The 12,053-nt window shown below is 33.9% G+C and overlaps 1 long non-coding RNA gene across 1 annotated transcript; it reads right to left on the minus strand.

The window, feature by feature from the left end:
* Nucleotides 1–3,211: 3,211 nt before the first annotated feature.
* Nucleotides 3,212–4,404, minus strand: LOC149919072 (uncharacterized). The gene is made up of 3 exons (XR_016464755.1): nucleotides 4,345–4,404; nucleotides 3,699–3,780; nucleotides 3,212–3,595 (listed from the first exon to the last, which is right to left on the minus strand). It is a non-coding gene; the product is annotated as an uncharacterized LOC149919072 (long non-coding RNA).
* Between the last annotated feature and the right edge of the window lie 7,649 nt (nucleotides 4,405–12,053).

Below are 12,053 nucleotides of genomic sequence, written 5' to 3' on the forward strand. Positions count from 1 at the left end.
TTTTTTTTATTGGAGTGCTCTCTATTTTTACTTTCATGATAAAATAAATAAATAAATGTTCAGATTTACACTTGTATATCTAGTCATGCTTGATATGAGCCATGTGTGTAGATTTGTACCAAGTAAGTCATGAAGAAAAAAAATGAAAATGAGAACAGGTTTTCTGGAGAAACTGCTTCTCACCACCTTTTGATTGTCACTGGTGACAAGCGGACGTATTTTTTATCATTGCTGTATGGTAAGAATGAGATGTGATAGCATGCATCAGTCTAATGCCATATTCTGTATCTTCTTCTCTGTTTCTCACTTCTTTGGTTCTGGGTCAGCAGAACTCCAGCCACTGTCCACATCTTATCTTCAGGATTGCTGTTTGGCTATAGATTCAGTAATGTCCAAGGCTGGTATATTCATGCTGCATTTGGTTCATAGCTTCTTCATCTTTACAACTAGGCCAACTGTTTGATGAGGCAGTGATAATGCCATCATCAGCTTATATTGAAAGTTCCTGCTAAGTTAATTAAACTAAAAAAACACATCAACTATCAGTGGCTTTGTCTTTCCGCCACATAATACTATGGAGCAAGTTCTGAACTCTGTGAGAGCTTACACTACAAAGCAGTGTCTTGCACAGCTTGTACAGAGCCAAGTTGTCTGTTGATGTCATCACCATGCCAGAACTAATTAAGCTCAGAGCATTTTCTAGATAAGACTAATGCAATGTTCCATAAGAACAAACTACATCAGATCAGAAAACCTCTTGGCCTTGATGTCTTCATATACACAAGGACAGATCTGTCCCACTTTTCTGAAGCATGGTAAATACATTTTTTCCTTCCAGTTATGAGAAAAAAAAATTAGAACAGTGCAATCTTTGTGAGCTAATTTATGATATAAGGGGAACTATCATTTAGGAATGTCATATTCTTAGTTTACCCTTTGTCGTTACTTGATGACAGATTATGGCATGGACATTTAAAATGCATGGGGTTGGTGGGAGATTTTAATATTTTAAGACACAAAATCATTAATTTTGCAAAAAGTCGGGGCCGAAGGGAAATTATCAGTTAAAAAAAAAAAACAAAAAACTTGTAGTGGTGTCTATATAAAAAAAAAACTGCTGGGCATAGTCTCTTCCACTCTGTCAGTTTGATTGTGCATCAGTTGTCTGGGATGCTTGCTCTGATGCAAGAAAGGGACTTTGTAACAGCTTACAAAAGGAACATGAGTAAGCAATGTTTGGGTTATAGACTGGGGTGGTGATGTATAGTATAGTCAAAAATCTGTATTCATACAAAGTCCAACTTTGTAATGCAACATTAACCTTAGGCTATATGCCGAGTATACAAACATATAAAAATTAAAAAAAAAAAGTCTGTAACTTGTTTATCATCATATGAAGACTAAAAGAGTCAATATTTAATCATGTTTGAACATTGATTCAGTTTATTCTGCAGTCATAATAAAGTGAAAATACTGATTGTAGTGAAATCACAGAATCACAGAATCAAAAATGGCCAGGGTTGGAAGGGACCTCAAGGACCATGAATCTCCAACCCCTCTGCCACATGCAAGGCCACCAACCTCCCCATTTAATACTAGACCAGGCTGGCCAGGGCCCCACCCAATCTGGACTTGAGCACCTCTAGGGATGGGGCGTCCACAGCCTCTCTGGGCAGCTTGTTCTAGCACCTCACCACTCTCTCTGTAAAGAACTTCAACAATCCTTCCTTCTATTGAGCAGCACTAGATATTCTCTGGAAGTAGACTCCTATCAGACAGGAGGGAACTAGTGACACTGAATTACAAAGGATCTTAAATGTACTGTGTTGTTTGTACACCAATTCTCAAATATTATAATACAGCAACTTTTTCCAGGAAATGTACTTCTCTACCATTGTATAATTTCACAAAATCTCACTGTCATGAAAACTATCTCCTGGTTCTTGTCAGTCTTTCTCTACTCAAAGTTGAGGACAGTCATTTGAACATTAGAAACTTTATTTTATTTTATTTTATTTTATCAGTGCTTTTTTTTTAAAGACAAAAAAAAAAAAAAAAAAAAAAAAAAAAAAAAGGTAGTGTAACATAACTGGCTGATGAATAAAATATTTTTGATCATTTCATAACCTGTATTTTACAGAAAGAAACTGCTTCACAGATGGGAGACCCACAGATGTTCTCCCTTCAGATGGGGCACAATAAGAGAGGAAAAAATCCTCAGAATTAAAAGGTTCAGTATTAGATAACTAAAATGGGGAGATGGGAGGGAGTAAAGAGGGAAAATCAAGGAGGCTTTTTTGTATATCTGTGGTGGCTGTTTCTTGGCTTTGGGGGATTGTTTTTGGTTGTTTATTTTTGGTGGAACAGCAGCCTACAATTTTTCCATTAGACACTGAAGTGTTATCAAAGGTAGACAAAAGTACATTTTTAGCCCTACCCCTTTTATATCTCAACTTGAACTGGAATAATTTTTTTCCAAAGAATAAAAATCTTATTCCAAGAACAGTTATATTTCATGTATGCAAAGTTCAGCATTTTAGATCACCTATTTTACTTTGAATTATGGCACAAAGTTTCTTAGTTTTTGCAAATACCATTACTCAGAAAAAAATCTCTTTATTTTAGGCTTTAGACTAATCATAAATCAGTCCTGATGGTTCTATTCAATATGTTTTGTGACAATATTAAGACTAAAACTCCTTTGCAAACTTTTGGATCTAACAATTCACAATCCATAATGCAGACCAGCTAAGTTATTCTGTGTTATTTCTTGTCTCCAGAAGGCTGATGGAATATTTCAAAACCAGAGTCAGCAACTTTTGGTGCGTGGCTGTAATTACAAGCTGAGTCTTCTAAGTTGCAGATGGTGCGTACAAGCGACATCTTACAAAAGAGATAAGAAACTTTATCAAATCTAAACCTGTGTGATCACTCATTCTATGAAATTTGTCCAGAAGCCTTCTTATAAATTTCTGAGATTGTTTATGTTTTTACTTCTTTGTAAACAAATGATAAAACTGCTTAAAATATAGTGAACTGAGAATGTACATGTGGAGTTATGTAAATATTAATGCATTTTTTAGAGACTATGCCATAAATCCTACTAATAACAACAAATAAAATTCAGTATTTCTTTGTAAAACTAATAGAAAAAAAAAAAAATTCTTTGCCTATTCAGACGCACTGTAGTTGTAAATTTGTATGAGCCAGCTTTAGAGACCTTCCAGAAGACATGCAGCAATCAGAAGAATTTGTATCTTTTGTGTAACGCTGGCTTACAGATTGTGATGAAAAGTCATATTCAGAACACGTTTCTGGATTTTTGTAATATCAAGGGCTTCATTCTTAGTTTTGGCTTTGGATTAAGAGCCCAGTAGAACAGTGATATGGTTTGTTAGTGAGTTTCAGTCAAGAACATAGATTCCAAACAGGAAAATAAGCTGGTCTTATCATTCTGCCATCTAGACTGATTGGTTTTCATGAAAAATCTTAGACACCAACTTTAGGATTCAATATGATGATAGTTCTATTCTCTTCTCCCAAGATCTTCTTCCTTTTATGGGTTTGTTGCTGTTGTTGTCAAAGTAGAATATATCTGAAAATAATAATTAAAAAATACACTGAAATTAGAAATATTTTTGATTGCCATTTGAAATACTAAATAAAGAAGATAAAAGTGTTAAAAATTGTACTCCAACCTCATGTCTGTGTTCTCCACTGCTGAATGTACATTATCCTCTGGCTTGCAGTTCTGAGAAGTCTCAGGAATCATTATCCATCCTGGGATGTAACAAATTTATAAAATCTGTTAACCACTGAAGAAATACTTCTAAAGTAAAATCTCTATTCCAGTAGAAAAAGTTATTTCAATTATTATTATTATTATTATTTTTTTTTTAATACATCTCTGTGCCTTTTTCCTTGCTCCTCATCTGTTTCAATTCATAAAGTTTTTGAGATAAAAATGTTCAGCATATTAAGGATCACTGGTCAAGATCTTGTTTCAGAAATTTTAACATGCTAAGTAGTGAGACATCCTATGGCAAGGAGAGGAACACAGAGTTGTCACTCCCTCTTTTTAAAATCAGTCCATTCTGTACACATATCTTAGACCACACTTGGCCTGAATACAGTTCGTTTTGTTTGAAAATCTAAGTGAGATTACAAAATAAAAATGCTAGTCCAAGTTTAGACAAATAAACATTTCCAAAGCTAGATCAATTCCCACTACTTTATTTGCTGTATAAAGCTACAAATTTGGATTCATAGATCAGTATTGAGGAAAAAGGCTTATTAATTAATTTTTAATGAAAGAGGTTGATAAAAGAATTTTAAAAACCCTACCTGAAAAAAACACAGAATACATCTCCTTGAAAAAGTAATTTGAACTTTGTTAATTTAAAAGAGATTTCATGTTTCATCATCCTGATGCCAGTATTTTAGTAAACATTTAAGTATGATCCAAAAAAGAGATTCTGGGCTTGTCCAATTACACCATTAGCTACAGATGTTATGCTCCTTATGAGCCTCAGCTGGTACAGAATTTTTACAGTATTTAATACTTACAGCATTTCATTCTACTAAAATATAACACGAGAACAAAGTAGGAGAAATACTAAAAATTAATAGTGACACAAAGATACAGAAACTTAAATTGTTTATGAATAATTTAAGTGAGAATTGGTGAAATTAATTTAATTAATAATCAAAGAGTAAAAGCTCCAAATGGTTTTACAAAGATAGCACCAAATGAATATAACAACCAGTCTTTAAACAAAACCCATAAAAGGTATATATAAAGTTATTGCTTAGATGAGATCACTCTGAACAATCCTCTAATTGTTTTAAGAAATAAACTTACAAAATATTTGCTCCTTCTTAGTGAAAGTCATATGAAAAATAGATGACACTTACTCAGTACATTTGCATGGTGAAATAAAATGGATAAATTTGTGATGATGGAAAATTTTTCCTAAACAAAAAGTTGAACTCTTGAAGGAGTCAGGGGAGTTGTGAAATAAATGTTAAATTAAGAATTCTTTTTGCTGGAATAGGTTTATGAATGTATTTTTGTATATTCAACCCTTTCATTATTAGTAAATACATTTTAAATACATAAGATATATATAATATATTGAATATTTTATACATTGTGTTTGTAATTTACATAAGAAGCATAAATGCATATTTAGAAAGAAATGTAACTGAGCAGTACAAATGCAGGTAGTAGAAGGAAAAACTTGCCTTACTATGGAGTATGATTTTTGTTTTATCCTTTTGTGTGAATGTATGTTCATAGAAGAACACGGAAGGAATTTAGTGTATGGCTGTCAGATAAATTTCCATTTCAAGGGAGTATGCTAGATATAAGAAATAATTAGGATGTAAGAAAACTAAATTGAAACAGACTCATTTACAAAGCACAAAATGTAGCTGTCAAATGATGGCCTACACTGACTCACCCATGAACTACTCTGCTTGAAGTTTACTACAGAGAGAAATAATAGATTGTTAAAGCAATTCTGATTTAGCCCAAGATATGCTGTTTTGCTTGTGAGTGATACCTGACAAGCAGTAAAGTTATGCTACACGTTAAGATGTGTATTCTTACTTTCAATTACATGAGGTTCTCCATTATTCAAGTTGCTTCATATTTCTCTTCTGATACTATAAGAATTTTCACTGCAAAGCTACCAGATTTACTTATCCTTTCTTAATCCTGGAAATGAAATTGTTGGGGATGACATACAGGCATATCCCATAAGAAGTTTCAAGTTCATGTAGTTTCATGCATATAGTATTTGAAAAGTAGTTTATGGGTCTATTCTAGGATTATTCCTGAAGGTTTCACCTGACATATCTGAGAGGAAGTAATGAGTTGAAAATGGCTTAAGTTCTTTTAGACACCTGGAAAAACTTACCTAGAATATAATTATTATCTTGTTTTCTATTCAAGATGAGAAAAATGGTTTATATGTTTAAATTTGAATCAAAACAATTTTCATCATTTGTTTTGTTCAAATTTATCTTTATAAACTATTCCACTAGCTTAGTAGAAAAGCATGCCATTTTGTTAAATAATAACCAAGATGTCAGATAGAAAGTCAAAATGGCTGTCTTTTAAAATGTTAGTTTAACTTCCCCATGAAGTTGGTTGGAAGAAATGTTTCAATAAAAAGAGATCCAATTCTATAAAGCAAGGATTTATAACAAAAAATCAGCCCTGATTTTATCTTTGCAACCAGCAGAACAAAACCAAATTGATGATTTGTTCAACCCAAAACAGGACAGACTGTCCTGTGTCTGAAGATATTCATATGCACATTTATCATGGTCCTTTTAGACTTGCCTTGCAGAAAACATACATAGTGCTTGAATCAATGAGTAGGCCTTTCCCCCTTGTTTAAAGTAATAAAAGGATCAAATATGTTATAAGTAAATATTGTAGCATGAAAAATACTATTAAAGTGAACATGCTTAATTGAATATGATCTACTACAAGATATTTGAAATAGAGTCATGCCAAACTTGACACAGAAAACTTTTCTTGTAGGCATGCTGGTCAAATGCTGGAAGTGCTGAGTTCTTGAATGCAGGGAAGGCTTCGGCAAAAATATTGTTTTCATATGGAAATCACAAATAGAGAGAATCTCTATCTGACAACACATCTGAAAACACCTGTTAATCCCTTGTTACTAGTATAGCGCACCTGGAAATTCAGAAGGTGTAGAATATTTTTCCTGGGAGATAAGATACCAGAGAAGAAGTCACAAACACTTTTGATGTAATAAGCTCTAAATAGTTTAAGTAGGTTATGCTTTTTCATCTTCCATTTATGTTCTCGTGTACTTTTCCTGGTATAATATAAAATAATTCAAATTATTACTAAACATTTTGTCCTTTTTGAAGAAATATTAAGGATGATTTTTTTCAGAAAACCTGCAAGCTCTTGGATTCAACTAAATGCAGGTGACATTTCATTGCTATGCTTTTATATCAAAACACCTCTCTATTGACTGAAGTAGAAATATTCTATTAGCTCACTATAATGCAAAGAAAGTTGACTGATAAGTTGAATCTTATCCTAACCTATTATATATCTAAGAGAAATACTTGTCTGAAATGGAAAGAGATTTAAATTATTTGCTGCTAAGGTGCTTCAAGTTTTACAGGACAAAATAGAAGCTCTTGAGACACTGAAGGTCTCAAGTTATATTTACATGGATATTTGCTTCTTTATCTGTCTTATTTTACAGAGATCTAGATAACAATAAGGTGTCTAAGGAAGAAGTAAACTTCCAATAAATTTTTTGTGTACAGATTGTACTATGTTACATGTAGCAATATTGTGATTTGTTGATATGTTGAGTGTTTTGCATAGGATAGATACGGATCACTGCTTTCAATCTGTTTTCTCTATCTTCAGTCTCACTACTTTCAAGTTCCACTGCAGTGTATCTCAATACATCAAGCTATCAGTGCGAATTTCTTTCCTCCTTCCTAGGACTGTTTCTCCTCCAGGATTTCCTGGAATATCTGTAAATTTTAAAGGTTCCTATGAGATTTTTAATACTATTGCAAGATGGTTGCTTTTTAGCTACTGTAGTAACATTTTCCTGGCACATCTCAGTTTAGTATCTTAACATTCAGATATTCCATTCAAATAATTATCATTGAATTTTCTACAGAAAACTATTTTAAAGGCTGTGAGTTTATTTACATCAGCCTGCAAGAATTCTGTGCTCAACCCATAAAGTATATCGCATCATAAAACCACTTTTTTTTTTACTGTTTCAGTCTTCTCTCTGGTTCTATAATGCATGTCTGGAACGTTATGAATTTAAATTTTTCATGAAGAATGACTTTTATGACCTCGACAGTGCAGTAACCTTTTAAATTTTCCAAGTCACAGGCAGTTTTCTCCATTTCTGTACCGTCAGCATTCATCTGGCAAGTTGTGCAGTTCACCTGGTTACCTCTCCTACATTTTAGGCACATGATTTCAGATTACTTTCTGCTGCTTTACCTGCCTTGATCTTGGATGGAAGTTCTTTAATGGGTGATCTTGTGTGCATCAACCTACTAGCACATTAGATGCTATTTATATATCTTGACAAAAAAAAGTATACAGTAAATACATTAATTATTTTTCATAGTCTCTTCTGCTCTGTAGCTCTGGAGTCTGGTTGACAGTATATTTTCCCATAACTATGTCTTTTATTTCATTTTATTATCCACAGATAATTAAAGGTTAGAAGTAATGAGTTATTCTTCATCAACATTTCTCAACAGAGAAATCTATACATATAGCAAGCAAAATGATGCCTTCTGCTATAAAAAAATATATATATATAAAAACTTGTCAGTTTATTTCACACTACATCATAGTGAGAGAAAAGAAAGCATGGGAAAAAAATAACTCATTTAAGACAGAGGAAAAACACTTCTGCAGTGTAAACAATTTACTTCTGCAGAAGTGCAAAACAACTTCAGTGGAAATAGTTTCTGCCATAGCACTTGTTAGAACATGTTGTTAGCATACGCCCCTTTTGTTCTTTCATGTTGCTTTCTGATATCCCAGAGAAGAAGATATGAAGTTTTACCAAATGCTGGCCTAGTTGCTTTTTTTTGTTTGCTTGTTTGTTTTGTTTGTTTGGATTTTATATTTTCTTTTTAGGGGAAGGTGTTTCATTTTGTTTTCTCCCCTCTCCTTATTATGTGGGTCATTTTACAACTTATTAGATGGTGTTTATCCAGGTGCTGCTTTTTACAGTTTTTTTCTTCATCTATTGAGATCTGAGTTGGAGACTGAAAGTGGTAGGGTACTGGTGTGATTTGTTGATCCTTGAGCACAACTGAGAAACTTGCAAAGTAATTCTATGTTACTTCATGTTTTTATTTTATATTCATATTTCAGATGAAGAATGCCATCGACAAATTAACATGCAACTCTTTTCTAGAGAGTCTCTAGAAATACATTGTAACAAATAAATTGATATAGATAAAGGTATAATTACTTTAGCCGTATCTGAAAATATATATTTGTAATATAAAATTAATTCTTAGCAGCAGGAACTAAGCAAGTTAAATTTGCGTAAATAGGACAGTAGCTAACTTTTATGTATATTCACAAATAGGAATCATTTGAAAGTGGGTACACAGAGTTCTTGGCATATAGTTCTTATGTAAATAGTATGGAAAATGTGACAATTTCCATATCATTGTCCCATCTTTTAAAATGAGCAGTTTACTGTATTCTGCAAGAACTGTCTTTTGAAGATTAAAAGTTTTTAAGTCTTTACTGAGCACTGATAAAATTAAACATCTGCTAATGACAAAGCAATATTTGCCAATGTAGGTAGTAAAACTTTTATTAATAGCACTCAATTCCCTGTAAGTCATGTAATTAAGGACCAGAATTGTTAGATGAAATGTAGTTTAGTATTTATCTCGCTCCTCCAGACTTCACAGCTTTGAAGAGAATGTATTATTCTATCTATTATCAATTAATTATTTGGCTTCATTAATAATAGAGTAAACAGCGACCAAAATTCTTACAATGGTCAAAGATACAAAGAAAATCATTAATTGATCAGAAATACTGTGTATTCCTTTTTGTATCACATTTTAAGGTGACCGCACTTTTTTTTCCCTTTGTAAATTATGCAGTTCACTGGAGTCTGGTGTATGGAAATAGAAAAATTTAAGAACATGGAGGAGACAAACAGGACTTCCTGAAAAACTCACTATCCAGTTAATATTTTATGTTTAGTGTTATTACAGTGCATAAATCATCCAGACATCGGGACATGATCACTTTAGGTAGACTTGGGACTGCTTGTCACAAAATTTCTGAACTAACTGAATCAGTACAAGTATTGAACAAGTCATTGATATCAATTGGTCAACTTAATCGTTAAATTAGCCCTGAAGTCTCAGAGGTCTATTGACCTGTCCTATATCACTTTTTGGATAATTTCGTTTCCAGAGAACACATAATACACCTTGCTACAGCAAGGATGCTGCACAAACATCCCCAAAAAGATATCCACTTTGTTTCAAGACATTACTCCATTCACTCAAATTTCAAGAGTCACTTTGACAATAAGGGACATTAATAATGAAAAAGAATATTTGCAGACTCCTTTTTTTAAGTAGACTTTTCTTTTTATTGACATCTTCTTTGTTTATGTTATGTTACTACTTTTAACTTGCATGCTACTTGTAATTACTGCTCAGTTGGATGATCCTAGGAAGATTTATGGGATTCTTAACAAACACATTCAGATCATGCCCCGCATAACAGTAAAGCATCTACTTAACACAAAGTAGCACTGCTCACATGACTGTACTTAGAGCAACTTGTTTTGTTGGATCTGCATGTTAATTCATTTTCAAATACATACAACTACCCTCTATAGCAGTCTGGTTTTCATGATTAGTATAGAAAATGAGATCCTCAAATTAAATTTATCTTAGTGGTACAACTTTCAAACAGAATCAGTAAAATCAATGAAGCTACACTGACTGATACCACCTGAGAATTTGACCCAGGAATAATAGACAGTAAGACTACAAAATCACAGTTCATAAGTACTGTATTCTAGAAAGTCAGGCTCATAATAAATACACATCTGGGAATGAATAGGAAATAAATAACAAATCATCTGAAAACTTTTTATGGAAAATGCTTACTAAGGAAAAATGAGGTTTACAGTAAGTCAAGCAAAAACTAAATCCACATGAAAAGAGACATGTGGATAGGTAAGGAATCAGCTTTTTTTTTTTTTTGCTTTCAGTCTGACAGTAATAATTTTAAACATAGTTTGAATTTTAAGGAGTATACTTTTTGATCTCAAGGAACAAGATGGAATTTCCTCATTCTAGCCAAGAGAGCAGTAATACAGCTGAGCAGAAAGCTCCTTTGGAGTGAAGTAGGAAAAGCCAAAAGTTTGTTATGGGATGGTGCCCTCCCTGATGTTTCTGGGCATGACCTCTGCACAGACTGTTTGAATCTCCCTGATTAATGTTACACACCCAATTCTAAAACTTTGCAGAGTCCCACAGAAAACAGTGATAAGGAAAAATTATAATCCTTATTTACAGCTGCAAATTTTGTTTCCTCATAATGCATTTGCTTTGCAGTTAAAAATGCAAGCATGCAACAAATTGGAAGAATGCCTTAAAACATTAAGTTATAAAACCTAGTTATCTTTGCAACTACTTGAGAGTTAGTCCTTGCTACCTCACCTGCATCTGCACAAAGCCCATGCAAACATTACAGAGGCCTGAAGAGACATTCCACTGTGACACAGTATCTTAACATATCTGGGTATCTTAACATAAGAGCCAAGTAATAACTTAGACATTTTATGGGCCCTTGCTTGGGCTCCAGCTGCCTCTTCAGAAGGCAGTGGATGTCCTACAGGTTCTGTGCCACACCTTCTAGCTGTCTGATACCTCAGAGAGCTTTGGGAGTTTGCACATTAATGCCTTGTCAGATAAGACACAAAATTCAATCCTAAAGATTAGGAGTCTAGAAAGACCTGGAAAGGCTTGAAAGGTGGGCCTATGCCAACCTCTCAAGTTCAACAAGGCCAAGAGCAAGGTTCTGCACGTGGGTCAGGGAAATCCCAAGCACAAATACATGTTGGGTAGGGAATGGCTTGAGAGCAGCCCTGAGGAGAAGGATTTGGAGGTGTTGGTTAATTAAAGATTCAACATGAGCCAGCATTGTGCACTTGCAGCCCAGAAGGCCAACCACATCCTGGGTTGCAACAAGAGAAACGTGACCAAAGGAAAGCTGATTCTGCCCCTCTGCCTTGCTATCATGTACTGTGTCCAGTTCTGAAGACCCCAGAAAAAGAAAGACATGGAGCTGTTGGAGCAAGTCCACAGGAGGGCCATGAAGATGATCAGAGGGCTGGAGCACCTCCACTAGAAGGCTGAGAAAGTTGTGGTTCTTAAGCCTGGATAAGAGACGGCTCTGGGAGGACCTTATAGTGGCCTTCCAGTATCTGAAGGGAGCCTACAGGAAAGCTGGAAAAGGACTT

The sequence above is a fragment of the Phasianus colchicus genome, chromosome 2 (assembly GCF_987193195.1).
Source record: "Phasianus colchicus chromosome 2, bPhaCol1.hap1.1, whole genome shotgun sequence".
In the NCBI taxonomy this organism is placed as follows: Eukaryota; Metazoa; Chordata; class Aves; order Galliformes; family Phasianidae; genus Phasianus; species Phasianus colchicus.